Below are 27,379 nucleotides of genomic sequence, written 5' to 3'. Positions count from 1 at the left end.
AAGACTTTGAGGAAGATATAGACCCTAATATTGCCTATGGGATTGATGCGCTTGAAGAAAGTCCACAGTACTACATGGAGGACTATTGGGGACAAGTCAAACTTGTCTATCAAGTAGCTTCTCTTGCTGCAAGAAACCAAAATATCAATTACACTGCTAAGAGACCACCTCTTCAATTCTATGAGTGTGGAGGTCCACATCGTGTGGCCGAGTGTCCTATTAGGCTACAAAGGAATGCCACACTAATGCAAACCAATCAAGCGAGCACTTATACAATGCTGATACTCATGTGTAATCAATGTGGCATAGATCATTTGATTGCCCAATGTCCGAATAATCCAAATGCGCCAAAGATCATGCCATTAAAACTGATTGAGGTTACCAAGGAGCCATCACAAAGTATACATGTGGTACCATTAAATGTACTCACATGATCTATGCTCCAAAAACAAAATTATATTCTTGAAGAAAGAGACACGAAACACAAAGGAAGAGATCGCAAAAAACAGCGAAGTCAGAGCCCAGTTCAAAGACCAATGTAGGAACTGGTGACGACCCCGTATATATGAACGACGCTAAAGAGGATTTTGATTCAGGTGAAACCATGGAGATCAAAACGACCACTAAGAAATAAACAACAAGGAAGATTGTCATGAGCCACAATGGCCAGGATCCAAGAAAAAGATAGGAACTTATCCACACCCTACAGAGGAGATCGAGCGAGTCAAGCAAGTAAGAAGTTTGGTAGAAGATATCCAAAGGGATCTAGAGCCAGCACCTAGGCAGATCCAGATTACAGACACCCCTACGCAACAACAACCCCACCAAGTCCATAGACCCTTAGCCATACCTAGTGCCATGTACTTCACTTTGTGTATAAAGGTTGCCAATTGCTTCGTACTCGTAGGTGATGGAAGAAGAATAATAGACTTCACCTTATCTGGATCAGCCTCAATGCCATTTTCTGACACCATATGGCCCAATAACTTCACCCTTGGCTGTGCTAGATGACATTTCTTTGGATTTAGTTGTCCTCCACATTCATCATATCGAGCCAATACCATCTGCAACTTCTCATGGTGTTCAGCCCTACTGCTATAAACACAGAAGTCATCCATAAAAGCTTTAACACAACTACCAATGAATGGTTCCAACACCCAATTTGCACTCTCTTGATAGAAGGAAGGTCCATTTGACAACCCAAATGGCAATACTGTGTAGCAATAGCAGCCCCATGGCGTAATAAAAGTTTTCTTTGTGCGGTCTTTAAGAGCAATCTTCAATTGAAAATAGCCTGAAAAACCATCACACACACTGTACCTCTCATAACCTGCCACTGAATCCAAGATCTGATCGATGAATGGAAGAGGATATGGGTTCTTCTTAGTGGCTGCGTTTAAGGGTTTAAAATCCACACAAATTCTCCACTTCCCATCCTTCTTTGGACTGACTACAACTAGACTCACCCATTCTGTGGTCTCCACTGGAACTATGAACCCTGCCTTCAATAACTTGTCCACCTCTACCGTCAAGGCTTCCATTTGCTCTTGACCCATCCTTCTTAGCCTTTGCCGCATTGGCTTAGCACCTTCTTTCAGCTCTATATGCATCTCTTTGCCCTTGAACCCTCTGATCTCTTCATATGAAGTAATGAACAAATCAGGAAAACTAGCCATCATGTGCAAATATATATCCTTCTCCATAGCTGAGAGGTCTCCACTGATCATTTGTGTCATCAATTCCTGCTTCTTTGACAACTCAACCGTGGTTTGCATCAGCCCTTCAATCACTTCATAAGGCCCTTCACTTTCATCTTCAACCTCATTCGCAAATGCAACTAAACCAATCTCCTGTGATTTCTTTGTCCATCAAAAGAAATGCAACATCAGCATCCTCATCACTGCTGGTAGTGCTATCACTGTCCTCATCTGTCACCGTGGAAGAGTCTTCATCACTAGACTCATCCTCATCTTCATAAAGCTCCTCTAATCGTTTCCTTGTGTCCATATTATAAAGCTTCTTGGTACCTGTCTTTCCATAGAGGCTAATCGTACCATGTCGCCAATCTTGAACATCTCCCACTGCACGTAACCATGGTCTGCCCAGTATAATAGGATATGCTCCCAACCCTGCTGGCATCACATGAAAATCAACCACTTCCTTTGCATCATATGCCTCCACTTCTAAGCTCTTTACAACACCCAAGAATTTTACTTTTTGATGGTTTGCCAATCTGATCCGAAAACCTGACACCCCAGCCACTGTGAGACCCATCTTCTCAACGCATGAGTGTGTTATGACGCATATTTGGGCTCCGCCATCCACATAACCTTGTCCCAAATTTTTCCTTTTATGCCACACATCTACTATTGGACAAATGTTTGGTAGCTCATCCATTGCCAACACCTTTAATGAACCTCTCTCTTGCTCTTTCTCCATTGGGCTAACCATCCTCTTCCACTGTCGCTTTAGCTTAGGCACCATCTCTATTGTCATAATAATCAATATCTAATTCTCCTAAATGATTTTCTCATATTAAACTGATCATTTAATGTGGGGAACAATAGGGATCCAAAGGGGGGGGCCATCTGCAAAAGAGCCATGTGCAACAATGGGCTAAAAAGACCCTAAGGTTTAGCCCATTAAGACTTCCAAAATGCTAAGGTTCCAAAATTCAAAGGTTGTGTCCAAAGGTCAACCCTAGGGAAAACTGGATGGTTTGTGTGTGCCCTAAAAGTCTTTGCACATCCCTACATGGGAGGGGGTGAGCCCCAAAGGTAGGGGATGAGAGAGAAAGCCACACACACACACAGGCTCCCTTTACACAAAGGGAATGAGGGACACATGTCAACTCCCTAGCCCAGATGCCCACAAGGTGTGCCCAATTCCTATTGGAAGACCCTTGAAGTGGACCAATGAGAATTAAGCTAGAGTAAATTTAGTTTAATTAATTTAAAAACATTTAATAAAGAAATCAATGAGAATTAAGTCTCCTAGAAGACTATTGGGCAGTCTCCCAAGGGGTCCAATGAGCATTCAGGAGCACAATGGCTTGCCTGATTCCTATTGGCCAGGAGGCAAAGGGGTCCAATGAGAGTTTAGTTTAATTATTTAATTACCTAAAGCTCTCACAAAAGGGGAAAGGGGGATACATGTCAGAAGGCTATCACTTATGCTGCTTAACACCCATTGGCTTGACTTGGGGAGGGCCAATGAGGCAAAAGCCATACCAAATTAGCAGCAAGGGCTCACCCAAGAGAGAGAGAGGGGGCTGATTTTTGCAAGGCATTATCACACACACACTGACACAAGCTCATGTGTGAAGAAATAATACTCTATTTCCTCCCAAGCTTTAATGGAGAGCTCATCACCTACTCCAAGCTTGTGAGATAGAATCCTACATCAACATTCTCTTGGCATGTGGATGCAAATCCAACCAAGAGCCAAGATACAATGCATGATCATCTTCTCTACCAAGCTAATTACTAAGCTAAGCTATGCTAATATGAGTGATTATGTGAGGAGATGTACATTTTTCTCGTAAGATACTCCTTCTTCCTCTCAATCTACTCTCATACCCTACTAGCTCTCACCATCTTCGAAGGTGTGTGAGGTCTTGGGTCTGAGAACGGGGATAATTCAAGTTGTGTTTGATTAAGTGTTTTGCTTAGTGCATGAAGCTTCCATCTTCATTGCACTATTGTACAATGTCTCTCTTGATGGGAGAAACCATAATACAAAGCCTTTTGGAGGGGGGACCGGCTCCATGCAAATCTGGTCCTCAATTGTTGTCAATAGCTTAATTTCTCTCTCTTTTGAAAGTATTGTTGATTCTATCTAACTAGGTGTTATGCTTTTTGTTGCTCTCTCCACCCAAGCACTCTTGTAATTCTCATTAGGAATCTACTCTAATGAAATGCCCACTATGTTCATGCTAATTTCCGCTACACATAAGTTATTAGGCCATTAAATGTTACATTAGTATCAGAGCTCAAGGTTTCTCTTTTCTTGCTCAAGAAGGGAGGTCCTCAAGCTAGCTACAAATGGTTGGTATTATTAATTGCCTGTGAGTAAGTAGAATAGGGATTTTTCAGCCTTGCAGTGCGCCTGCCTTCGTGCAGTTAACGGGGCATCACCGTCGAGAGCTATGGTCTTAATAGTGGAGTCCTACGGGGCTTGCCTAAGACTTAACCACTATTGAGCTATTATAAGCTTGACAGGAGCCGGTGATGTTTTGGTGTCGAAAGACCCTCTCTTCTATTCCTTGCAATTAATAGTATTCGAGCCGCGGGTACAGTATCTTGAGTGCTTTTTCTAAAGGGGTAAAGAGGAGTAGCAACTAGGGCTTGAAGTGCCAAAGTACACCTAAAAATTTTACACCTAAAAGTTGTTAGAATGGCTGACAATAGTAAAGAGAGTGAAATTAATGTTGATAACTTTGATTTTGCTCATGAGCAAGCTACTAATGATGCTTCAATGCTTGTTAACTATCTTGTTTCTAGGCTTCAACAAGCCATGGGCAATCCATCTCTCCAAAGTGAAGTGCAACGGCAGCTCCGTGCTCACGGGATTCTTCAAGCTAATCACCATGACGAGAGAACACCTAGGAAGCCTCCTTGTGAGACTACCAAAAGAGGTCTCTCTCCGATTCGGGAAGAAGAAGAGGATCCTTATGAAGGGCTCAAGAATTTACTTCTTGATGATGCATCTCCTTCCCAAAGGAGAACTCAAGAGCCTCCACCGAAGGAACGAGAAAGAAGCGAGTTTCCCGCCACCTTGGTGGAGATGGCTCCACGAAGATGGCGGGCTAAACGCTCTCCATCACCACCAAAGCGGAGAAGACCATCACACTCTTCTCCACGCCATAATTCAAAGAGGGATGATAAAAAGCAAGAGAAGAAAAAGGCGAGAAAGAGGACACCCTCTTCTCTATCTTCTTCATCCTCTTCCTCTTATGAAGGCTATGGTGAAGACGACAAAGATCAAGACAAGAAAAAGGCGAGAAAGAGGTCACCCTCTTCTCCACCTTCTGAAGAAAGTGATGGTGCACCTTTTGAACCATCAAAAAGAAGAGGCCATAGGAAATCCTATGCCGCATGGAAGAGGTCGTCCAAGCTGAAGAAATTCAAAGAGGGAGGGAAGAGCATCTCTTTCCTTACCTATGATGGCACCTTTGGTGCTACGGACAAAGTCTTGGCCTTTATCCAGCAATTCGATGCGACGTTTGGAGATGAGGGCTTCACGGAGTCCTCTAAGCTACGCCATGTAGCTATGCACTTTCAAAAGTCCGCCAGACAATGGTGGTCTAGCCTACGAGCCAACGGTGAAGCTCCACGAACTTGAAAAGCTTTAAGAGCTTCCATTATGAAGCAGTTTTTGGCCACCGATGCCAAAGACAAAGTACTCACCGAATGGCAAAGCTTAAAGCTCTCTCCCAATGAATCTATCCACAAATATGTAGACAAGTTTTGGGACCTACAACTCAAAGCCACTGTCTTCAAAAAGTTGGATTTTGGAGAGCAAAAGCAACAATTTTGTGTGGGCTTAACCGAAGAAATGGCGGAGTATGTCAACTCCCAAAGACCACGTACCATATCGGCGGTAATACACCACACTATGGTCGCCTCTCGAATCAATTTCCAAACGGGGGCAAAAAGAAATAATAAGCCCCCGGAAAACAAGGGTTCCAATGAACCTAAGGGGAAGGAAAATGTCCAAAAGTCTCCTAAGGGCAATTCCAACAAAGCTAAAGAGAAGGGAGTTTACAAAGGAAAGAATAAACTCTCTCCTGAAGAGCTTGAGCGTTATCGTAAGGATAACCAGTGTTTCAAGTGCGGCGTACAAGGGCATGCGTACCGCGCTTGTCCCCAAAAGAACAACCGCCAGATCCGCCAGATCCTCCTAGAGCTTCTTTGGTTGAAATCCAAGAGGAGGAGACTCACCAAATTCACCACAAAGGATCTCCTCTATGCCATGCTTGGGGAAAGGTAAGAGAACATGATGCTTTTATTCTCTTTGACCCTGGTTCTACTCACAATTTTATATCTATGGAGTTAGCCACCAAGCTAGGCATACAATCCTACGAGATGGGAGATGTCCTACCCGCAGACAGTGCCTTCAAGGGGCAAGAAGCTTCAGTCACTCCCTTAATTGGGAAATTGAGGCTTCATGTCCAAGTCTATGTGGACAAAGAGGACTTCTTTATCTCTCCTCTCAAGCATGAGGATGTAATCCTAGGGGCACCATGGCTTGACCGCCTGGCTGCCGATGTTAAATTTCCTGAAAGGAGAATCTCCTTTAAGTTCAGGGAAAAAGACATGCATATAGATGCTAAGGAAATGGGTAACACCATCCCCATTGTACATACACTAGCTTTCAACAAGTCAATAAAGAGCTCTATTTCCGTGTACATGATTTTTGTTAAAGACTCTCAAAATGAACCTAATGCTTTACCAAAAGAAAATAAAAGCAACCAAAAGGAATTAGAGTTATCCAATTTTCTCAAGGGGTTTCAAGATGTTTTTATTGACGACATCCCTTGTGAGCTACCTCCTAAATGAGGTAATGATGACCATGCAATTGAACTTCTTCCAGGAAGTTCACCGCCCAATAAACCTCCTTATAGAGTTTCTCAAGCTCAACAAGAGGAGATTATGCGGCAAGTGCATGAGTTAGTTGAGAAGGGTATGGTTAGGCCAAGCTCATCTCCATTTTTCTCACCTGTGCTATTAGTGCAAAAGAAAGACGGCACATATCGTATGTGTGTCGACTATAGAGCACTAAATAGGATCACTATCAAGAATAGGTTTCCCGTTCCACGGGCAGAAGACCTATTTGATAAGCTACAAGGATCGACCTACTTCAGTAGGGTTGACCTAAAAAGTGGCTATCATCAAATAAGGATAGTTGATCAAGACATTGTAAAGACCGCATTTCGTACTACATTTGGTCTTTACGAATACATTGTCATGCCTTTTGGCTTGACCAATGCACCAGCCACATTCAACCGCTTGATGGAGAAGCTGTTCAGGCCTCATCGAACCTTCACTGGAGTGTTCTTTGATGATATTATCATCTACTCTAATTCATTGGAGGAACACAAGCAACACCTCCAGGTAATATTTCAAGTTTTAAGAGAGAATAAACTTTATGTTAATCGAAAGAAAAGTGAATTTTTCTTGCAAGAGATTCAGTATTTAGGTCACATTATCTCTCAAGATGGCATCCAAATGGATCCATCCAAGTTGGAGGTAATAAAAGGATGGCCTAAACCAAGGAATCTTCATGAATTAAGAAGCTTCATAGGTATGTGTGCATACTATAGATGCTTCATAGAAAAGTTCTCACAAATTGCGGGACCATTACATGACCTAACAAAGAAAAGCGTTAGGTATACATGGTCTGCTAAGGAGAACAATTCTTTCGAAAAGCTTAAAGAAAAGCTTATCTCTCAACCTGCGCTTACACTACCGGATCTCTCAAAACCATTTGAGGTCCAATGCGATGCTTGTGGTGATTGCCTTGGAGCTGTTTTGCTCCAAGAAGGGCACGCCATAGGCTATGAGAGTCGAAGGCTCGACCCTATTGAGCAAGCTCTAGTCATATACAAAAAGGAACTCCTTGCAGTTCTACATGCCTTAGACTCATGGAAGCACTATTTATTGGGGACTCCTTTCATTCTGCGAACAGATCACCAAAGTCTTAAGTACTTCATGACGAAGACCAAGCTCTCCGACAAACAAATGAGGTGGGCAAATTTCCTTTCGCAATTTCATTTTCATATTGCTCACATTGCTGGCAAGCATAATCAAGTAGCCGATGCACTCTCAAAACGACCGAGAGTGAATGCGGTTTCCATAGCAACTCACAATGATCTATCTTCAATGATAGATGAGTATGCTATTGATCCCGATTTTAGAGATGTGATTTCAGCCCTTGCATTAGGGAAGAAAGAAGAACCATTTACTTTACAAGATGGTTATCTTCTCTATGGCAATAGACTATGTGTTACTAACTCACTACGTGAGAAAGTAATTTATGAATCTCATGCTCCACCTTATGCGGGGCATAGAGGGATTCAGTCTACCTTAAAGGGAATTGAAACATATTTCTATTGGCCTACCATGAAAGTGAGCATACAAGAGTATGTTTCCAAATGTGTGGTATGCCAAAAGACAAAATTTGATAGAGGGAAGCAACTTGGATTGCTTCAACCCTTGCCAATCCCTAATTCACCATGGGAGAGCATATCCATGGATTTTATCTTTGTATTGCCTAAGTCTATCCATGGGAATACGGGAATATGGACGATAGTAGACAGGTTCAGTAAACAAGCTCATTTTATACCTGTCAAAAAGACTATCAAAGCCCATCAAATGGCAACCCTCTTCATTTCACAAATTTTCAAATACCATGGCTTGCCAATGTCCATAGTGTCGGATAGAGATCCTAGAATGACCAGTAATTTCTGGAAGGGTCTCTTTGAGAATTTAGGAACAAAGCTAAACTTCTCTTCGGCCTATCATCCACAAACTGATGGCCAAAGTGAAATAGCTAACCTAATCATTCTCAATCTACTAAAAGCCTATGTAACGGAAGTAGATCAAAGATCCCTATGGGAGAAGTACTTACCCTTAGTGGAGTATGCTTACAATAACACTGTACATACTTCCACGGGAAAAGCACCTTTCGAGGTAATTGAGGGAAGACCAAAAAGTCCCTTGCTACTTAAGGTACATGGGAAGATCTTCGCTGCAGATGAGTATAGCCGAGACCTACAAGAATCTTTCCAAAAGATTAAGGATTGTATCTCTATCTCACAGCAAAGGCAAAAGGCAGCTGCTGACAAGCACAGAAGAGCCCAAACCTTTAAAGAAAATGATTGGGTCTTGTTAAAATTTCCAAGGCTCGATTAAGGCACACGACGGGCAAGAATCCTACGGGCCACCAAAACTACTATGCTAAACTAGCAAAAAGGTACTATGGTCCCTTCCAGATTCTTAGGCCAATCAATGACATGGCCTATCAACTTAAGTTTCCCAATCATTGGCTCATACACAATGCTTTTCATGTGAGCCTATTAAATCCTTATAAAGGAGAGCCACCTCAAGAACCAACTATTGAAGACCCACCGGAGATAGAGGACCAAGAGGAGGTGCTGCAGCCCGAGTCCATTCTCCAACATGAAGACAAGGTATTAAGAGGCGGTAAGACTATCCGACAATATCTTATTAAATTTAAGAATTATCCTTTTGAAGATGCTAGATGGATGCAAGGCATACAATTAAAGGATAACCTAAACCTTGTCAATGCTTACAATGCTTCCCAAGAGTAAGCAAATGTACAAAATGTTAAAAATTAACAAAATTTTTGTCTTATAAGACTCTCTCTTTTTCTTTATTTGTGCACAAAAATAAAGTAGTATGCATGCTTAGATCAAGTTTGTGGAGACGACGTCTCCCAAACACCAAGTAGAGCTTGTCACTCTACTATGGAAGACTGATAGGACTGATGTGCAGACATGCTTGCGGCAGCCTCAGGCTCTCAAGCGCCAAATGGACTAGTCATCCATTGTGGAATGATGTCGTAGGGTAACATAGGGATCCTCTACCCGCTAAGAAAAGGACTCATGAACATGCTTTATCTTCTCTACACCATAGTCGAGGACGACTATGATTTCAAGAGAGAGGTAATGTCATAATAATAAATATCTAATTCTCCTAAATGATTTTCTCATATTAAACTGATCATTTCATGTGGGGAAGTGCCAGGGGAGAAAAAGCTAGAATATTGGTTAAGCTAGCAGACCGGCCACAATAGGGATCCAACGGAGGGACAATAGGGATCCAAAGGGGGGGCCATCTGCAAAAGAGCCATGTGCAACAATGGGATAAAAAGACCCTAAGGTTTAGCCCATTAAAACTTCCAAAATGCTAAGGTTCCAAAATTCAAAGGTTGTGTCCAAAGGTCAACCCTAGGGAAAATTGGATGCTTTGTGTGTGCCCTAAAAGTCTTTGCACATCCCTACATGGGAGGGGGCGAGCCCCAAAGGTAGGGGATGAGAGAGAAAGCCACACACACACACACAGGCTCCCTTTACACAAAGGGAATGAGGGACACATGTCAACTCCCTAGCCCAGATGCCCACAAGCTAGAGTAAATTCCTATTGGAAGACCCTTGAAGTGGACCAATGAGAATTAAGCTAGAGTAAATTTAGTTTAATTAATTTAAAAACATTTAATAAAGAAACCAATGAGAATTAAGTCTCCTAGAAGACTATTGGGCAGTCTCCCAAGGGGTCCAATGAGCATTCGGGAGCCCAATGGCTTGCCTGATTCCTATTGGCCAAGAGGCAAAGGGGTCCAATGAGAGTTTAGTTTAATTATTTAATTACCTAAAGCTCTCACAAAAGGGGAAAGGGGGACACATGTTAGAAGGCTATCACTTATGCTGCTTAACACCCATTGGCTTGACTTGGGGAGGGCCAATGAGGCAAAAGCTAGACCAAATTAGCAGCAAGGGCTCGCCCAAGAGAGAGAGGGGGCTGATTTTTGCAAGGCATTATCATACACACACTGACACAAGCTCATGTGTGAAGAAATAATACTCTATTTCCTCCCAAGCTTTAATGGAGAGCTCATCACCTACTCCAAGCTTGTGAGATAGAATCCTACATCAACATTCTCTTGGCATGTGGATGCAAATCCAACCAAGAGCCAAGCTACAATGCATGATCATCTTCTCTACCAAGCTAATTACTAAGCTAAGCTATGCTAATATGAGTGATTATGTGAGGAGATGTACATTTTTCTCGTAAGATACTCCTTCTTCCTCTCAATCTACTCTCATACCCTACTAGCTCTCACCATCTTCGAAGGTGTGTGAGGTCTTGGGTCTGAGAACGGGGATAATTCAAGTTGTGTTTGATTAAGTGTTTTGCTTAGTGCATGAAGCTTCCATCTTCATTGCACTAGCTAGTCTTGAAGGAACACAAAGAATTGTATTGTACAATGTCTCTCTTGATGGGAGAAACCATAATACAAATCCTTTTGGAGGGGGGACCGGCTCCATGCGAATCCGGTCCTCAATTGTTGTCAATAGCTTAATTTCTCTCTCTTTTGAAAGTATTGTTGATGCTATCTAACTAGGTGTTATGCTTTTTGTTGCTCTCTCCACCCAAGCACTCTTGTAATTCTCATTAGGAATCTACTCTAATGAAATGCCCACTATGTTCATGCTAATTTCCACTACACATAAGTTATTAGGCCATTAAATGTTACATCTATAAGCTGCCCAAAAGTAACATCTGCCTTCCTGCTCATCAAATCCTCCTTCAGGTCATAGCTTAATTGCCCATCCCCTAGTGGAAAATCTGAAACATGAAACTTTCGACGAGCTCTCCTTTTCCTCTTGGCCTTGACATCGTCGCCTTCATGGCTCTTTCCTTTCTTCTTACTAGGACCTGGGGCACTTCTTCCTTCCTTATCCTATGTGGTCCTCTTCCCAATAGGCATCACTAATGTATCCTCTAGCTTTGATGCCTTCTCCAAGGTGACTACACTTAGCACTTTTGTCTTTCCCTTTTCCTCCTGGGTCAGTCCACTGGTTCCTTCGTCTCCCTTAATTTCGATGCCATAATCATTTGACCTAGTTAGCACCTGTCTTGGCAATGGATACATGTCTCCCCCCATCCTTGGTGGCTTATCACATTGTGGGCTGATGTGACCCAACTCTCCACAATTATAGCATGTGGGCGTCTGCCTCCAAAACCTACCATTGCTTTGTCCAATACCATTCCTAGGCCTTTCTTCACCTCCTGGCTGATTTGCAAACCTCCCTCAACCTCGATTATTTCCCACTTGACCTAGCATGTTTAGGCTGAGATTCTTCATCAAATCTACCATTTGCCTCATGTCTTGCCTTAGCCCATCATCTTGCACTGTTGTAGTGACCACTGCTGGCATAACCTGAGTAGTAATAGGAACCACTGGTTCGTGATGAACCCCTGACATGCGACCTTGTAAAGACTCTATAGGCTGAAATTCAGACCTCATGGGCAAAGACTCCACCCCTAACTTGCTCATTTTCCTCAACTTCCACTCTTTGTTCCTTGATACCTCTAGTGCATCTTCATATGTCCTAGGATTCTTTAGCTCCACTCTCCAACGTATATTGTCCTAAAGACCAGCTAAGAACCTGTCCTTCTTCATCATGTCAGGCGGGGGTACCTGTGGTGCTAAGGCCTTGCACATCCGCTCCCATGCCAATGAAAACTTACATATGTACGCATCTACTTGCTCACCTTCCTTTTGCACCAAAGCCTGTACTTCTTGCCACACTTTGTCAGGATCTTCTATCTTCACAAACTCCACTTCCAACCCATGTCGTAGATTGTCCCAACTCAACCTTACAGGTGGATCAGCCACACGCAACTCCTCTTCAAATGCTTTAGACCAAACTCGTGCATCACTCTTCAAACAAATTTGGAGAAGGCGTAACATCTACGCAGGGTCATGAATCTGGTTGCTAATGCAGGCAACCTCCATCTTTTCCAAAAAATCTTCCACATCTTCATCACTTCTTCCATGAAACTCCGGATAAGAGAAAGCCATGGCTACCCAAGTTACAATGATTTGAGAACCCCTTTGAACACACGTGCAAGAAACCAAAACTTTTGACTACCCAATCCCCAGAAACTTCAATGGAGCTCAACTTTAGATAAGGACAAACACATGCACATCAAATGAGTTTTCATAGTTGATCATCGGAATTACAACAGGCAAAGGACATTCCAAGATCTCTCGTAATCTTCTTGGCCCGAACATAAAGACTATGCGTTGCTAGAAAAAAATCTTCCTGGACACATGGACATTTATCTGGATTCTTTGAGTTAAATGAAATGGAGTGAATTGAGGGCCATTTTGATCATCCATTAAAGCCAACCATGAAGCTCCCAAGAAGGCACACCTGACTTAACCTCTGATTTTTCCAAAATTTCAATAGCATAACAACATAAATGGCTCAAAAGACCAAAAAACTAGCCATCATAACTTGGAAGCATTTTGGCAGAGTTTCCCCAGAAATAGAGCAATAGGAACCCAAAATATAGACTGTATATGTATGCATAAACTGTCAACAATAGAACCCGAGCATCAAGTAGGACTCACTAGTACATAGCCTATGGCGAGGTCACAAAAAGGGTGCTCCAGCTACCTGTATCACCGAAAGGATCTCCACATTTGAGAATCCCCCAGCTCAATAAAAACCTCACGCTATCGACCCTCACACGAAGGCTAATGCAAATCGCGTATAGTCAAGTCTCAGAAATGACTATCTTCCAGACCAAGTCTCAGAAACGGCTGGGACTGCCAAATACAACCAAGTATGGCTCCACAAATGCGTACAATGGCAGTTTCCACAAGTAACTTACAATCCAGCAGACAATGCGCTCAAATAGGCGCCAAGTGATGCATACCCACAACAACTGCAAGTGACATCACTGCTAGTATATCACTGTACTCCAGCTACCTGTACCTGTGTGAATCACTTGTACCTGTATCTGTCCCTGTAACCTGTAACCTATAATCCCGAATCTCGAAGCTTGAAGCTCGAAGCAGAAGGTACTCGAAGAAGATCCTCCGTGGGGGCGCCAAAAGAATGTGAGCGGGAGGAAAACACACACAACGCCTCTATAACGACCGGACACACACTCTTGGGAAGATACACACACACACTATGGGGCACCACTCGGCTTAGACAACACACCTGGCTGAGACAGGGAACACACCTCTAGAGTGAGAGGAGAGAGACTATCCACTTGCCCACTCCACACGGACACACACACACACACCCAAAAAACTCAGCTCAAAAGAGGATAATTTCTGATGTTTAGATACAATTGAGCTTGGGCCAACACCAATGGGGCAAATAGCTCACACAATATGGGTAAAATAAGCCAGATACAATCACAAACTAGAGCAGAAACTTCGCTCATAGGAGAAACTTACACAGAAAAACAGCAGGAAAAGAGTGAGGAATTTGGCAAAGTGGACAGCACCATCGCGTCCGGAACGGCCCAAAACCCCAGTGTACAATGTCAAAGTGCTCAAATCCGACCTCGGATGAGCAGTTTTCGGCCAAAACAAGCTTCAAAATGAGCAAAAACACACCTGCGGCTGTTCCTCCTCTCTTCTCCACGTTTTTTCTGGTCTTTTCTCTGTTTTTTCAATTCCCACACTTATCTTTATTAGTTGGGCACCCGTGGCCTTTTAGATGACCTTAAACGGACCCCGAACATGCCAAAAACTGACCTCGCAGTGCATAGTTGTCACCTTTTTGCATCATCCGCACACCTGGCACTCATTTTTTTTCAATAATGCGTCTCGCAACCACGTGAAGTGGCCCCAAAAATTGGTCCTAATGATGACCTTTCTGCATAACTCTCACAAGAAAACACCCACGTTGTGTCCGTCCTCATCTGCGTGCAAATATTGACCTCGTTCGCCCTCCTGACGTCACTAGATTCCATCTGACGCACCTGCTTACCTCATGTCGTCGGCCCGCGGATAGCTTCCTCGAGAAGTTTTACGTGCTATAAACTCCTCATTATTGTAGAAAAAACATACTGGTACTAGTGATAGTGAAAATCGATGCACTATGTACATGCTGTCCTACCTGTACACATGTGGGCCCCACGTAACCACCTGGCTCTGGAAAATGGGCAATTCTTTATTTGATGCACCATGCATGTGTATGTACATATGCGCAATCCCTTGCTCCAAAAAACTTCTGACAACGTTGTGAGTTGACCGAGCTGTTTGATATGTTTTATGGTTTGTTTTGGTGAGTTGATTTCAATTATTAGATGGCCAGGAACTTATGTGGGAGTATATGGTTAAACATCCTGAACCGCATAGCTAGATATGAATACAGTGGCTTTCTTTTGGGGCTACTGTTTGTTGTGTGAGTATCATATGGGTGAAGTGATGTGATAGAGTGATAGTATATATTATGGAGTTGAGATTGACTTTGAGGCCAGAAATTGCATGTTTTGCATACGCCCGAAAATGCCAAAAATTTGTTTGTTGCATATGTGTGAAGTTATGGTTTATGGTTGACCTAAAGGTCAGAGATTTTTTGCATCATGTTTATGGTGATGGAATGTTATCATATAATGTATGGGAACTCATGGATTGATGTGGATGCCTCATATGCATGGTCGTGATTACTTTCGACCTTCCTAGGTTAGTAACTAGCTATATGTGCTAGGGAGGTGAAGTGCAAATGTGATGCATCAACTTTGCATAGTTGGATGTGGTCAAAATTGAATTTTTATAACATGATTAGTTTTTGGTCGGACTATTTTTATGTATAAAAGAATCACATCTTAAGGGTCACATGTGTGTAGACTCTGATTGATTGCAGGGGATGTGTCAAACTCCAAGTGTGGAAGTTGGTTCAGTGTGATTATGATTCATGTTAAAGGACTGAGATTCCCTTATGGATTATGGTTGATATTCTACGGTGTAAGCCGGTGTCGCTCATGTTTTCTTTTATGGATTTGGTTATGCTGCCAAAATTTTTGCAGCCATGTTATGTTCTAAAGTGGTTATGCAAGATTGGTTATGCCTCATCGAAGTTGGGTAAAGTGCTCACCCGTGTGATGTGATTGGATTATGGTTTATGGTTTTTGGAATTTGATCATGAAGTGATTTGGAAGGTTTATGGTAGACGTGTAAGGGTAGAGACCCTGTACAGTCTAACTCCTTGGGAATGATCATTTGTGCATCTGAAAAGTGCTATTGATTGGACTCATGTGTTATGTTTCTCATGGCAGCATCGCTACAAGAGTAGGATCACCTACATCGCTTCGTGTTAGACTAAAGAGTCGCTGACATGGGGCTTTTCTGGATCGGGGGTGTTGTCTAGGTCCTGTTCTTTTTGTTAGGCTCATCTACACAGTTAGTGCATTGGGGGTTAAATGACCTACACCGCTAACACATCGGGGATTTTTCTTTGGCTTTGCCTAAACACCCGGTATTGGGCATTGAGGAGATGTGGCGCCTAAACTAGTATGGTTGGTGTTGATGCCCTACCACCTACTGGTGTTTGGGATTCTTTTAGAGCTCGGGTTCATGGAGCGAGGTGAAACGGCCTATACAAAATTGATCGGTAAGTCAATAACAACAAATGGTGATGTCGGGGTGCAATTATGAAAAAGTTGCGAAAAGCCCGATCCGACTAGTTTTTGGATGAAATGACAATTTTTTTGGAAATGGGACAAACGGAGTCCAAATGGAGAAATTTTCGAGCCTAAAGTGTATTTTGCAACGAGTTAGGAGCACATATCAAATTTTGTGGTGAGTGGCTCGGGGACTCCCGATATAAGAAATTTTGGGTCCCACTTACTACCTCATTTTCACTATTCACAGTTAGAGAGAGCTTGAGAGACCTAGAGTGCACGGATCTTTATGGCTGCATACGATGCACATGGGACATCAACCGTCGCCAGACATGAGAGATAGGCTTGTTACCACGTGCTTTTGTTGTTCTAAGCTAACTTCAACGCGAAAAACCCACGAAAGCGGCAATGTGGCACCACTGAGAAGAGACTGAAACAGGATCGTAACTCAACAACCACTAACCCAAGGGCTACAAGACTTAAAAGGGGGTTAACCCAAGGCTAGATCAGCATGTCTATGCCCTCTAATGCTGGTTTAGGTTAGCAAGAAAAACCCTAACTTCTCGGATCCTGCACAAGTCAATCTAGAACAAGTTGTCAGCATGGCACCAAATTTCATGAGTAGGTGCTTCTCCACGTTATCTACAGACCCATGTAATTTTTTCCATAGTCAAAATACCAGAAGTAGGTCAAAACATCAAGTTAGGCATCAGACACACAAAGCATCATTTGGCTCTCACGATTAAAGGATGCATCCGTTTGCCACAAAACTTCACGAGAATCATTGACATACCATCAATAACCAAAACATATGGTCAAGCATCAACAAAAATCAGTGCCAACCATCTCTTCACAAAAAGACGCAATTTGAGTGACAAATCTCCAAAAATGATATCCGTAAGGCCAAGGGCTACACTGAAGCGTTGGAACTGCATCTACAAGCTTGGGTGATTGAGCTCAAGAAGAACCATTGCCAAAAGTCATCACCAAATGAGGAAATCCTTTTTAGAGCCTGAAATGCCAAAGAGGAAGTTTCTATACTAAATATTTGACTTTCTAAGTTGAAAACTAGCAATTAGGGCTTAGGGTACAAGCACAAAACATTCCAAAGCATCAAGTTCATTTTTTCTCAAAATAGACATCATACGCATATGATGTCTCACAGCTAACTTTTCCACAAGAACCTTCACATTGAATTCACAAACACATTGTGCATACTCTAAACATAAAGCCCACAAAGTTTCATAGGGTGTGGAGCTAGTTAGAGTGTCCAATGCCCAAAAATAACAAAGTCTAGGCCTAACTCAACAAATTGTCCTTAGGTCTACCAAAAGTGCTCCAAACCAAGTGAAACTTGACACAAGCATTGTACATGGCATACACATCATGCTAATATCATCACATTTGAAATTATTCACATGAGACATCATACGCACATGATGTCTTTTCACTCATACACATGCCAAACTCAATTATTTTCATCATAAGCATGTTCAATTTGGACCGTTTAAGAAATTTTGTGACCACTTGGACCCAGAAGTTAAAAAAATTGGCCTAAGACACAATTTATGGGCCCAACCACATGAATCCACCTCTAAATCAAAATCCGAGTATATGTCAAGCTAATACCCATCTTTGATACAAATTTAAACCCCTTTTGACAAAGTAGACATCATACACGTATGATGTCTCCATAGCCTAAATATGAACCTGTGGGCTAACTTAACCTATTCTAAGCCTTCATTACATGATTATAAGAGCATCTGTCAAGTTTCATCCCATTTGAACCTCACTTGCTCAAAACTTAGCCAAAATCCAAATTCAAGGCCTGAAAGGAGCTATAATGGTCACATCTTGCGTAAATGACATTTAAATTGAAATTCATGTATATATCCATGATGTACATTCCATGAGCTATACACATATCAGAAATCACCTCATTCTAAGAACTTGGACATCATACACGTATGATGTCTCAAATAGTAAATCTGCATCCAAAATGCACTTTTGACCACATGCATAGCACCCTTAGGACCTAATTAGCTTATGTTTCAATTTTGAATAGCTCAAAACTAAAAAAATGCCAGATTTTGTATACAATGCTAACTTTTGCACTTGGAGTGTGCACAAGATCAATGGAAGCTAGCAAGTTTCCAACAAAGAAGAAGAGACTCTCCTTGAAAGACATAATTGTAGCAGTAGATCCCTACACAATCCCTAAGGAGACATTGAAGCCAGCAAAGGCTTGGGTGGATGAAGGAACGCTAGAAAATAAGGGACTGACAATTTACCAAGGCACTTTCAGGGACCCACGAGGAAATACCGTGGATATCCCCATGAATCCATGAGAAGTCATGGACTATGAAAATAAGGAGGAGACCCTCAACCAGGTAGAGAGAGATGATTTGCACAACTTCTTCACAGCACAACCAGCTGGTGTGGATACTCAAAGATTTTATGAGCTAGCTAGCTATATTCAAAAGGACAACAAGGCAGTGATTACTGATTTTGACAGCCAGAAGACCGAGGTGGTCATCACTCCTCAAATCATTGTGGATGCTTTGGAGCTACACAATGTTGGCATCACAGTCAGGGAAAAAAGAGATACAATAGAGATGCACTCTCACAAGAAAACAAACCCCACTTTCAAAGACCTAGTGGATCCAAGGGCAACAAAGAAGTGCAAGTTATATAATCAGTACTTCCATGTATGCAGCAACCAGCAGCAAAAGTATACAACACCACCATATGCAATAGCTACCACCATCACATGGGCACTGTGAGAAGCAACGTGCCCAAGGGAGTGAATTATGTCCAGTATCTACATGAGCAAGTAATCCGAATAGGAATGGACAAAGTACATTGGAGGTGGAGAAGTCTTAACAAAGATTCCATACAAAGTTGTTGGAGCAAGAGGACAATGGCCAGACCCACCAACCTAGAATGAGTGGCTGAGACTTAAAGAAGATACAAAAGATGAACCACCAATGGTACCACCTGTCGTGACAAGGCTTAGGAGTAAACTAGAGCCAGTACAGGAGGAATGGTTTGAAGAGCCACCAAAGAAAAAAGGAAAAACAACAATGACCAAAGAGCAAAAATTAAAAGAAACCACCAATCAAAAGGCAGCTCAAATCAAGAGTCTGATCGAGCATTTCACAGCCAATCGAGCACTTATGGGATATTTTGAGGAGTCTTGGGTGCCAAATCCAACAAATATGGGGGACAGCTCCTTGAGGCCATTATAGAGGATCAGTTTGATCACTACATTTGAGCATATGAATAATTTTAAAGAGTGAGCGAACAACAGAATCTAGAGCCCTTTACGATTGAAGAGATATAAGATATCAAGAGGAAGTTGAAAGAGATGCGTGAAGCACAAGAGAAAGAGGAAAAAGATGATGCAAAGGGATAAGTATAACACCACCAGTACCTTCCCCGGGACCTCCCTCCCAATTGCCAATCCCAAATCTCTCTACATCTCGACACATAGATTCTCCAAAGAAGGCATCAAAGCTTGGACCAACACCAAGAGACAAGGGAAATGATGAAAAGCATACTTATGAAGACCTCCTTAGTGTTGTATATACAAAAGAAGAGGCTTCTAAAGTCATTTATGACACTCCAACCCCGCCATAGGCTGCAAAGGAAAAGGAAGAAAGGGAGGATAAGTCACGAGACCCGGCCATAGATGACAAAGAAAAATGATGATCACAAGATCAAGATACACAAACAAGGGCACTCGAATTGCACTTACCACAACCTGGAGTACCGGGTTTGGTACAAATTCCACCAGCGCCACAATGGAGACCTTTGGTGAGCCCTTGGAGATCTCCTGTGATGGGTGTATTACTAATTATGGGACACTAGATTTTCACTGTCAGGCCCACTCCCTAGATTAGCGACCAAGAACATGGTAGTTTCTAATGAAGAAGGTGTGAGAGATACTCATTAGATACTAGAAAAAATCAAAACTTGATCTCTCACATTAGCTAAGGAAAATAGCATAGTCCAAAAAATAAAGGGTAATTAACAAGAAGAATATGACAGCGTTGCAAGAAATCTTTAAGGAACAAGTCAAAGAGCCAAGGTGCCAAAGCAAGATCTTGAGTCTCTCATTAGAACACTTCAAGATGCTCAGAATGAACAAGACACCCTTACATTGCAGATGGCATAGGTCTCAAATTAGGTAAAGAGTCTACATGACAAAAAAGAAAAGATTGAAGATGAATTGGAAGCCGCCAAGGATGAGGTGGTTAAGCTAAAAGAAAAATTAGAGCTCCAAGATCTGACCATAGAAAGGATCAGAGCAACCCCAATGGATATAAGAGCAAGTGCAAGAGCAAATAGCCAGGATGTACAAGCCTTGGAATCCCAGATCATGGCATTGCAGAAAGAATTGAGGCTAGAACAAAGACAGAGAGTACATATGGCAAAATAATCCTTAGTAGCTGAAGAGAGATTAATAGCACAACAACAAGATCTTCAAAAAGAGAATGACGAGCTGCTAAACCTCCAATTAGAAAATCCGCAAGAGTTGTTCGTTGATCATATAGAGAAAGCCACAAAAAGAGATACGCTTATACAACAACAACTAGTAGCTCTCAGGCCCCAGGGGAGTCACTCTATATTAAAAACAGGACACCACTTGCAAGAAAAAAACTTTGATAAAACCCCTATATACGACTTAGATTAGGGAATAAGACCCCCCTTTTTATGCTTATACGACAATCAATGAAGAAAACTATCATACCCCTATCTTACATACAAAATTTAGGTCTCACATGATCTAAGTGAGTAAAACTAGTAAAAGAGTGTGTAGCATATGACTGCAACATATTAAGGAACCACTTTTGTTGATAACTAGATGTATCCTAAATGTGTTTTAGTTTGACTTCCAAACTATGTGCCCAATCAGTATTCATTCTGGCTACTTGTTCAATTCTGACTCATCCAAAGCTGGTGTAAAGAAACCCTTGATCTACTCCAAATCAGCCCTAATCTATGACCGGCTTGATGCAAAATTTGATGTGTGACCTAATAAAAAACTTCCCCAAAATTCATGTAAATTCTAGTGCACACCAATGACCAATCATTATAAGTAACCATTATGGGTCAGGTCCCCCCCCACCACACCCCCCCAATAGATATGATACCCCCCTCCCTTATTTTTAAGCTTGGGAGATACACTATTGGGGGCCTTCCCCTAACTGATACGCTTATGTAACTTGTAAAAAAAACCTCCTTCCGTGCACTTACGTGGTGCGGTAAGTTTTCCATGGTGAATCCCTTGGGCTATGTTGAGGAATCTAGGTCACAAGAAATGGATTGAGATCCTAGTGGCCTTGGCATGCCTTGGCATCAGCGCACAGAGTAAGCCCATGGAAATTCTTGAAGGTGCGGAAGATCCACATCGCCTAGAGGAGCCATCACAAATTCAAGAAGAGAAGGAACAATCCCTAACAGCGGAAGATGAGGAATGCCTCCAAGCATTTATTGAACATACCATCACAGAAGACCACAAGGTAGCCTTGGAATGGGAAAAGCAAATGATACACTCAATTGGAGTCCAAGGGCCGGCCACAAATGTGCTCAAGGAAGAGTGGATGCAACCATCACTCCCCTACCCTCTTTTAAAGTATGAGTTTTTCAAGAAATAAAGGAACTAAAGCTGAAGAAATGGTGCATATGTATGAAGGTGATATCCAAGATCCAGAATCTACAAGAAGGATATTGGATTCTAGTTAAAATGGAGAAAAGGGTGGCTCCTCATGTATACAAGATTTTTGAAATGCTTGGTGGATGCCTCCAAAAACATAAGGAATGATAGTTTATTTTGTCCAATACCTCCTGTATGCTCATGGGCAAACCACACCAGACTCTTAAAGAAGTATCCAACCTAGTTGAATTACCCATCAATGCCACCACCTAAGGATGGAGAGAAAATAAGTGTCTCTTATATGGTGAAAACCCTAAAGGGAACCATTAAGATTTCCATTGTCTCTCCTAACTTGTTGTATGTGATAAATAGAAAGATATGCAAGACTCTTTTGTCTTGCCTCAAGGTGTTCACGCCGTTCAAAGAAACAAAAACATTATTATCAACATGAGACATTGTCACCAAAATGACCTATGATCTCCCAAAGCAGCCATCCCTGAAGGTACTGCACTTGTTTTATCAAAGACTAATGTTCTTGCCAAGCTACCACATGTAGGCATTCAAGCAATCCTTCTACACCGACTTCTTCACATACAACAACAGAATCTTTCGCCCTAAAATCACCATGAGTAACATCAGATATGAGTCTTATCTAAATCTCATAAAGCCACTAGATTTCCATTGAAGGAGACAACGAAAGATTGCTACAAACTTAGAAGACAAGTACTAGAAACACTACAAAGACAAGGCCTCCACACATGGAAATGTCATGTCTAGGATGACATGAACTCGGGGGGGCAGAGTGTTGAACAAAAGACACTCTACAACTGAAAATCCCACACCTGAAAAACCTATTCTTGTATTATTTAATGTGACGGACTCAATTGTAATTTTTTTTTGGTACTCAATTGAGTTTCCAAATTGTAACTCGTTAAATATGTGGATAAGCAAAACCCATGGTAGAAAGTAGGATTTACCTTGGATGAGTTAATACCTCCAAGACTGAGGTATATAAGCCAGATTTTGTAACCCTGAAGGGGGACTTCTGAATGAAACAACTTTTTGATCTCTACTAAGTGTACTGTGACTCCGTGCTTTGTGTGAGAGAGTGAGTGAGGTCTTCTTCTCCTTTCTACGCGTACTACGGAAGCTACATTGTTGAGGCAACTACACCATCGCATTAGCAGTGGTGAGCTTTGACACTAAGCTTGCACAATTCTGGACTCCTCGCAACAAAGAGCTATCCTACGAGCTTCAAAATGAGTTTTCTCTCTAATCGTGCATCCATTTTGTGATTTCTTTATGTTGTTTCATTCATAATGAGTTTAACTACACTGTAGACCTAAGTATGTTGATAATCGATGACCTATAATTTTCTATCTATACGCAATTTTTGCACCAAGTGTTTGATGGTAGTATACTGGGTTAGAGAAATTGATTATTTTTTAAGTAATATTAATTAAAAACCATTAGTAGTAGCTAGGAAAGATAACTATATTTATTAATAAAAGAAAGATTTATTCTGATTTATGTTATTCTATAATTAGTTTTGTTATTCTTGTGTAAATAAATTTAGAAATTAAAAAAAAAATTGTTATTTTTGTAATTGTGACTTATCGTAGGCTATTCGCTCAATTAGGTTTAGTCCTTTAACACTAATCGTTTAAGTAATAAGTGGTTTCATTGCTTAGGACTGGTCCGCATTTAGATCAATGAAGGTTAGCTTAATTAGAGTGTGTAGCTGCTTATGTATTGAACCATTTAGCAAAGCCCGCTTAGTCCTACACACGGCTCGGCTAGTTTTGTTATTTAGTCACTTAGTAACTTAGGGCTAGTCGTGTACGTTTAATCGGTATTCAAATGGTCTATTATGGCTTGTTGCTTATAGGTAACCACTTAGGTATTTAGTCGCTTACCGCTCAGGAAGGACTACTCCGTATTTAGGCCATTGGAGGCTACACGCTTAGGGCTAGCCGCATAGTGTTAGCCGAAAAAGGACTTCAATAAACGAAATAAACTAACGCAATTGGACTTCAATAGCGCACATAGACTTCAAAAATGCAAAAAGATTTCAAAAACATACTTATGTCAAACCCTAATTTATAGGCATTGGCCAATAAAGACGAGATTATTACCCAGTGGTACTGATCTCTATGCACCTCTAGACGGAGGTGAGTGGAGATCGAGCATGGCTAGAGAATGTGAGGTTGTTAGAGCTAGCAGAAAATGATAGAAAAACCACAAACGGACTATAGAAATGCAACAGTCTTAAGAAGTGACTTGTGTACTTCAAAAACCCAAACGGACTTCGACAAACGAAGTAAAATAGCACAATAAGACTTCAATAGCGCACACAGACTCCAAAAATGCAAACAGATTTCAAAACATATGTATGTCAAACCCTAATATATATAGGCATTGACCAATAAAGACAAGATTATTACCAACAATCCTGATCTTCATGCACCTCTAGACCGAGGTGTGGGAGGATCGGGCATGGCTAGAGGATGTGAGGTTGTTAGAGCTAGCGACAAATAGTAGAAAAACCGTAAATGAAGTTTGAAAATGTAAAAGTCTTCAAAAATGACTTGTGTACTTCAAAAGCACAAACGAACTTTGACAAACAATAGATTAATAAAATAAATCAATAGCCCACATAGAATTAAATGCAAATGGACTTCAAAAACACAAAAATTTTCAAAGATGACTTGTGTACTTAAAAAATGCAAACGAACTTCGATAAAACGAAGTAAAATAACGCAATAGGACTTCAATAGCGCACACTGAATTCAAAACCCCTAATATATAGTCACTGACCAATAAAGACGAGTTTATTACCCTGTGGTCCTCATTTCCATGTACCTATAGACCGAGTGTGCTATTGATCTCATGGTCCGAAGGCAATAGATCAACCTCTGCAAGTAGATATTGCTCCAACTTCACCCTAGAGAAAACGATTTTCAAATAAACAGCTATCGGGGCTGAGTCCACCAAACCAATACCCGATTCCACATTTCAAGAAGTAGAGATGGAGCAGATGCTAGACGCGTTCGTTGACATGGATCCCATCATTGGAAACCTAGAAGGAGACAACATTCAAGGCGACACTACAAAAAAACATCAGTCATTCCGTCCATATCAATGGCATGATAGCAATGATAAAGAGGGCGAGATGGTGAAAATGTTACCATATACATGTGGTAGTGATGTGTGTAAACATTCTAGGACCGCCGGGGTATTTTTTCCATCTTTAGGAGATTTTTTATCCCATGCATTGTATATACGCCCATCACTCTAGGGCTATCTATCTTTCCATTGCAAACTAAGTTATACACTCTTTGTTGTGTGCCTTGAGCTTCCTTCATCTTATCCAAGCTGTGTGCATTTCCCTACAACCCTAATTCCAACAATTAGTATCAGAGCAAGTCACGTCCTCTTGGGCTTAGTCGTTAGCCCAAAACACCCCTGCTTGTTTTCTCAGATTTCAACGAGCTTTGGCGAGCGTCAGAAGGTCAAATTTTTTTTTGGAAAGCTCATAGAGCTAGGTCTGCTCATAATTTCATTGCGGGCTCATTTCAACCTCCATTTCCACTACAGCAGGCCTGCACAAGCAATTTTGTCATTTTGTGCAAAATTTTTGTCAGTGCCAGTTACTGCATAAGAGGTCCCATATAGTCTACTACGGGTTGTGCTATATAGCACGTGCTAGTCTCACTCAGTTTCTCCTCATTTTTGGGCAGTTTCTACATTAGGTGCAGGCACTTTCCATGGCTGACAACAACACAGATTTGTTCAAGATGTTTTCTACTGAGGATAGATTAGATGGGGACGATTACCCTATGTGGGCTCACATAATGCAACATGTACTTATGTCAAAGGGATTTTGGAACATTCTGTAGGGCATTGATGTATACTCATACTATGGATGCAGGTGATGTTGATGGTGCTCCAGGTTTTACTGCCAGGGTTGCTGCTATCAGAGCTATTTTGCTTACGGCTAAGCAGGATCATTGAGATGTAAGAGATACGCATGCTCATGCATTGATTGCATTGTCTGTGAAGCGCACTATCACTCCTCACATCCATTCAACAAAATGTGCAAAATCATCTTGGGATATTCTAGCAGGTCTTTATGCAATCCGTAATGAGGCTAAAATTTTTTTGTTGTGTAAAGATCTAGAATCGAAGATTATGCATGAGGAAGATGAAATGGACACTTTCCTTGCTGGTGTCAAGGATGTTAATGAGAAACTAATTTCTGCAGGAGAAGTTATTTCTAACAGTTCACTTGTGTAGACTATTCTTGATGCTTTGCCAGATTCTTACCAGACTTTTGCTAGTACTTGGAGACTTATGACCCAAGGAAATCTTGAAGTTTTCAATTTTGATGCATTCTGCACATTGTTGTTGCAAGAGTCACTTTCTAGAAAAAACAGGACTAGATAACGTGCAGTTGAACATGCTTTTATTGCAACTCAAAGAAAAGGTGGGAGTGGCAAAACTTATGTTCCTGATGCTTCTCTTGGCAGCACTTCGTCTGGCAATTTTGGTGATAAGGGCAAAAAGAAGATGCATTGCCATTATTATAAAGCTAATGATCACTTGATCAAGCAGTGCCTAAAATTGAAGGTAAAAGAGGCGAAGAAGAAACAAGTTGGATCCACTACAGGGTCCAATACAAGTGCAGCGATTGTAGAGTCTTCTGTCAAAGGAGATTGTGATGGTGATGTTGATCCAGAATGGCATTTAGTGCAGAGTGCACTTATGATCCTATTGTCCATGATGCATGTATGTCACTTGTTGCAGATTCACATGTGTGGTATTTTGATAGTGGTGCTACAAAGCACATTACTTCACTTCGTGATTTTTTTACCTCTATTGAGTCTATCCCTCATGGGAATACGTTGACAATGTCTCTTATCATGTTCAAGGAGTTGGAAATATTGTGTTTACTACTGCAAATGGTAGTTCTTTCAAAGAAATACATTTGACATAAATGGATGAAGAGCAAAAAAACTCTGGAGTATATACTCTGCATGGAGAAGACATCTCCAACCCCACAGGAATTTGGATCTGTCTGATTAGGCACTTTGATAGCGTTAAAGGTGGACTTGTACAGTTCATGATTTCCACAGAGTTTTCCATAGACATGAAGTAATCTTTTTATACATCTGTAAACAGTGAAGGTTATTTATTATTAACAATATTCAGGACATCAACCATTCCCCAAATAAACACTAAAGGTTTTATCAACACTTACACTCTTATCTCTTAATGTGTTGCTTGTATGAAGTTGATAGTCCATACCACTTGCTTGTCCAATTCTATACATACAAGGCTCCAATGATTTGCTGATTCGTATGGCAACACCATTGTTGTCACCTGGAGCATTGGACAGTGTATAAACCATCTCTCCAATGTGCCATGTGGGGTGTTCTTTATTCGGAGTGGCACAGACATTTGTGGATCTAAAATAAAAATTTCATTTTGGAAGATCTTAACACTAGTTTGGTACCAAAACATGACACTTTAAGTGTCC

This window comes from Adiantum capillus-veneris, chromosome 15 (genome assembly GCF_014529385.1).
Source record: "Adiantum capillus-veneris isolate H3 chromosome 15, ASM1452938v2, whole genome shotgun sequence".
Lineage (NCBI taxonomy): Eukaryota > Viridiplantae > Streptophyta > Polypodiopsida > Polypodiales > Pteridaceae > Adiantum > Adiantum capillus-veneris.
The sequence above is the reverse complement of the archived record's forward strand: the minus strand, read 5'-3'. Positions refer to the sequence as shown.